General features: G+C 57.3%; 1 pseudogene; it reads left to right on the top strand.

Moving 5' to 3' along the window:
* Positions 1–2,834: 2,834 nt before the first annotated feature.
* On the top strand, positions 2,835–4,052 carry LOC119114385 (somatostatin receptor type 5-like; annotated as a pseudogene).
* The last annotated feature ends 975 nt before the right edge of the window (positions 4,053–5,027 follow it).

The following is a 5,027-nucleotide window of genomic DNA, read 5'->3' as shown; positions in this document are numbered from 1 at the left end:
ACCGGTGATTACGAGGCCGGCCGTGTCCAGCCCGCCGACGGGCGGTACCGACACCACCCGCGCCGCTCGCAGCGCCGGCAACGGACAGCGCGGGGCCCGAGCGCCCCTTTATTACGATAAATGGGCGCGCGAACGGCCGCCGGCGGTGCTAATCTGTAGAGTAGTTCACTGGCGAGGAGCGTCAATAACGCCCGCCTGCGGCAGATTGGCGGCCTCTCGTGTGATACCGCCCTTCGGGGAGTTCCGGCCGGTTTTCTGGCGCGGGTGCGGCGTGCATGCGAACGCGAGCTCGCAGTCACCCGTGCTCGCCTGGTCGGACGTGGCGGAGCTCGGTGGCATCCGGCCGAGCCCGGCCTCGGCGGTATCCGGCCCGAGCCTCGGCCTCGGCCGGCATCCGGCCGAGCCCGGCCTCGGCGGCAATCCGGCCGAGCCGGCCTCGGCAGTATCCGGCCGAGCCCGGCCTTGGCGGTATCCGGGCCGAGCCCGGCCTCGGCGGCATCCAGCCGAGCCTGGCTCGGCGGCATCCGGCCGAACCCGGCCATGCGCGGTATCCGGGCCGAGCCCGGCCGCGGCGGCGCGGAGCATGACCGCGCGCTGCCGTGTCGTCAGAGGGTGGGAGGGGCGGGTGCTACCTTTATCATGATGTTTGCGCTACGAGTAGTTTCGAGGGCCTCATGACGCAAGTGACGTCGATGAACAACGCTGCTTGAGAGAGCCGTACCGCATTGCGTGTTAAAACGAGTTTGTCGTTGTCCAGCTACATGATGAACATAAAAACCCATTGTTTACGGTGACAAAAGAGGAGAAACAGTGTACGAGCTGTCGCCAATATTTGTTAACCCTTGCAAGCACATTTGTTTGATGGAAGTAGCAGGGAAAAGAATGTTGCCAAAAAGGACGTTCAACGCAAACCACGACTGTTGCCTCAAATGAAGTCAGAGGGAGCAGCAACTAGCATTTCCTGCTCCATATATTATCGGACAGACATGCGACTGCACCCGACCCTCCACAGGGCAGATGTAGCTTGGACTCGACTCGGAGCCCAACGGCACGCGGACATTTGCCCGCGTGCCAAGGAAGGTGACGGCATCGGTGGCATTGCTACATGCAGGTTAAGAGGCTCAGCATCTGTCCAGGAGATGATGCAGCACTAATGGTTCACCGGTCTCCTGAATACCACGGCTTTTAATTGTAGCGATTCCAAGGTTGGATGGACCTGGGTGTATTCAATTATAGGATGATGGAGTCAAATGCAGCGTATATCATTGACAACGACAGCTTCCCCCTGCGTGCTTGCCTTAAACAATGCCATTCCCTCTGACCAGGCTGGATACCAGGTGTTCATTGTCATAGGTTATATGCATTAAATAGATTTGCCCACGATAAGCTGATGCTTAACGGAATGAGCAAAAGATCTAATCATCCTTTATTTTCCATACCGTAGAGTGGGCCGGACTCGGGTATTATATTGGGTAGCACGGATATGCCACTCTTTCCTTGGTAATAACATGGCTTCACCTTCCTTCGGATGGAAATGTGCAGCTCATGAAAGTTCTTAGCAGTCGCACGGAATATTTCTAGCCTAATTCATTCTCCGACGGCCATATGTAACCCATGCAGACACAGGCACAGCCATTAATGCTACCAGCGACCAGCAAGTCCAAGTTCCACTTGCTCGTAAATCAAGCCTGAAGTATTCCTTCACATGCAGGAAATGTCACAGTACTTCCAATAGTTCTGACATTTCAATGAATGTACTTACATACCTTAAACTGAAGTGCGAGTGAGGTGTGAATGTCCGTTCCCAAGAAGTCCTCAGCGGCAGTTGCGTTCACTGCTGCCATTCACATTGGAAACATGCTGTGTTTCCTCGGCAACTAAAAAACCGCTACTTCTGTCAACATTTTATTGTGATTCTTTTCCGTGTTTTCTCAGTTTCGGTAGGATTTTCCTCAGTGAACGCTATCATCACCTGTGGGATCGGCTGTCGACGTGGAGCCCTCCTCCGAGGATGATGACCCACCTTCACAACCCTCCCTCTGGAACACGCAATCTAGCACAAGTCATCAGTCCGAGGTTATAATCGGGAACGATGACAGTGTATCTGTTTCCGCCGCTCCCGGATGTCTCGTAGTGACGTCACTATTGACCGCGGCTCCTCCCGGCAGGTATCGGAATCCTGGGGTGGTATTGACCGCGATTCGTCCTCGGACTCTACTTTCGGGTGAACCGGAACACCGCCACCGCACCGGCACCGCCCACGCCACCGGAGCGCCGCCATCGGAGCGCCGCCACCACCGGCACCGCCATCGTCATCGGAACTCCGTCATTGGAACGCCTCCGCCACGGCAATCGTCATCGGAGCGTCGTCAGCGGAAAGCCGCCATCGCCAGCGGCGCCATTGACAGTCAGTCGTCCTCAGATCGATCGCGCTGTTTGCAGACACCATATGTAACAATCTGAGCGGCAAGATAGGCTGCTATCGTGCGGGCGGGTCGGCAAACCGGCGGCAGCCTCAACCCAACGGAACGCGCGTCTGATTCGGCCAGCGCTGAGAGGAGCTGGCCAGGGCTGACCCGAGCCGACCGAAACCGTCGGCAGCTGCCTGGAGGTGACACGGCTGGAACGCAGCTGACCCGCGTCGAAGAGAAACGACACCTGCCAGTTGTCCGCAGCTGGCCACCATCCACTGTTTCCAGCGGTGAATCGCCCTCGTTTCTAGCGTTCAGTACAGCTGAGCGTTGCGAGCGAACATTGCAACTGAAGAGACATCGTCATCCAACATGGACAATAACAGCCAGTCAGAGAATTGCTCGTTCCTGCAACTGTTGGACAACGAGACCACCAGCTGCTGGCCAATGGCTGGCGGTCCGGTGCCCTACACGACCATCATTAACGCCATCTTGTACTCAATCGTCATGGTGATAGGCCTAGGTGGCAACACGCTGGTGATCTACGTCATCGTGCGCTACAGTAAGATGCAGACGGTCACCAACTTCTACATCTTCAACCTGGCGGTGGCCGACGAGATCTTCCTCATCAGCATTCCCTTCATCCTCACGACGATGGCGCTGGGGCAGTGGCCCTTTGGCATGGTTATGTGCAAGATCTACTGGACCATCACCAGCATCAACCAGTTCACCAGCAGCCTGTTCCTGACAGTGATGAGCGCAGACCGATACCTGGCCGTCTGTCATCCGATCAGCTCCACGCGCTGGCGCACGCCTCTCGTCTCCAAGATCGTTTGTCTGACAGCTTGGACGGCCAGCTCTCTGATGGTGGTGCCGCTCTTCATGTACGCCTGCCGAATACGAGGGCCAGTGCAACATCTTCTGGCCGGAGAGCGTCGGCGGCGTCAAGGGCGAGAAGGCCTTCACGCTGTACACTTTCACCATGTCCTTCGCCATGCCGGTCATCCTGATCCTCGTCTTCTACATCCTCGTCATCAACAGACTGCGCCACGTCGGCCCGAAGAACAAGTCGAAGGAGCGCAAGAAGAGCCACCGCAAGGTGACGCGCCTCGTGCTCACCGTCATCACGGTCTACTTCTTCTGCTACCTGCCCTTCTGGATCACGCAGCTCTCGCTCATGGTGAGCAGTGAGTCGCGCGTCAACCACAGCCAGTTCATGGTCTGCGTCATCCTGCTGGCGTATGCGCTCACCTACAGCAACAGCGCCGTCAACCCAGTCCTCTACGCCTTCCTCAGCGAAAACTTCAAGAAGTCGTTCGTCAAGGCGTGCCAATGCGCGCGCGTGCCCGACGTCAACAACGCCCTGCACGTGGAGAACTCGGTCTTCCCACGACGCAGCAAGCAGGCGGGCGGCAGGTCGACCGACATGCACGAGCTGCAGGAGCGCGGCATGGCGCCCGAGCCGAGCACCGGCGTCACGATGATGACCCCGCGCTCGCAGACACGCTCCAGCCACTCCGAGGCAGCCAACGGTCATCCGACGCTCACCGTACCCCCGAAGGCGTAAGCGGCACCCGTCGACTCAGCTGCCGTGACGCCGCCTGGAGCTGGTCGCCTGCGCTGGCCGGGTGTGCCGACGACTGAAGCTGTCCGCTTCGGTAGCCGCGGCCGACGAAGCCGACGGGGGCCGACGAAGGCCGTGCAGCAGCGAGGTCACCATCTGGTGTGGGGATCAACAGCTGATGACATGCGAGCGGCAAAGGTCACGGCGAGTTTGATTGACACACGTTTTCTGGTAGTGAATAGTCAGGGATCGCGAGAGCAAAGAGCTTCGTTGCCCGACCGAATTCTACTTACGGCCCTTTGAGTGTCCACTGTCAGTCGCGTTGGGCAGTTCGGCTGCGCCGACCAGCTGCACGCTGCGGCTTGACAAGTTCAGTCTTCGAGCGCTACACGTGTCCGTGGCTCGAGTGTTTCCCTAGAGAGCATCCCAGCGGGCTGCGGTGGCGGCGAGAAGCCAGGTATCAATGCCACCCTTATTGTCACTAGATGTCGGTGTTTCGTGTTTCAGAAAAAAACAAAGCAATGTTTATGGATAGCGCGATGAAGAGGTCTTAGGCGGAAGCGCAGATAGAAGGGCGATATTGCGTGGCATTGCATATTTCACGTTCATTTTGATGAACGAATCTATCCCGTCAACCCTTGTTGGCGACAAATCTCTGTCGCTGTTCCATCGTGGATGATACATGCCTGTATGATACGTATAGGCGCTCGCTGTTTCCAGGCGCTCGTGAAGAATCACAGTGAGCTTATGTGATGTGGTCGTGGTCGAAGCTGTGAGGGTAAGCCTCAGGCACCTTAACCTTCGGATGCAGCGGCTTTAAACTAGGCATGGTGACTGGCATCATTGCGCTGAGTGCGGCAATGTCAATGTACAGGATTGTTGTTGTTCCGCCTGCGTACTGGCTGTGAGTGATTGGGTCTTAGTGGTTGACTGAAGCTTTTCATTTTAGGAATGGTGCTCATCACCGATCCTTGATGATCACGGCTGTGTGCTGCGTGTACACCAGACAAGACTGGCTGCTGATGTGCACTTCAGTGCCGCCGTGTCCATGG

Source organism: Pollicipes pollicipes, unplaced genomic scaffold, assembly GCF_011947565.3.
Source record: "Pollicipes pollicipes isolate AB1234 unplaced genomic scaffold, Ppol_2.1 Scaffold_7262;HRSCAF=8765_pilon_pilon_pilon, whole genome shotgun sequence".
Taxonomy (NCBI): domain Eukaryota; kingdom Metazoa; phylum Arthropoda; class Thecostraca; order Pollicipedomorpha; family Pollicipedidae; genus Pollicipes; species Pollicipes pollicipes.
The sequence above is the reverse complement of the archived record's forward strand: the minus strand, read 5'-3'. Positions and strand labels throughout refer to the sequence as shown.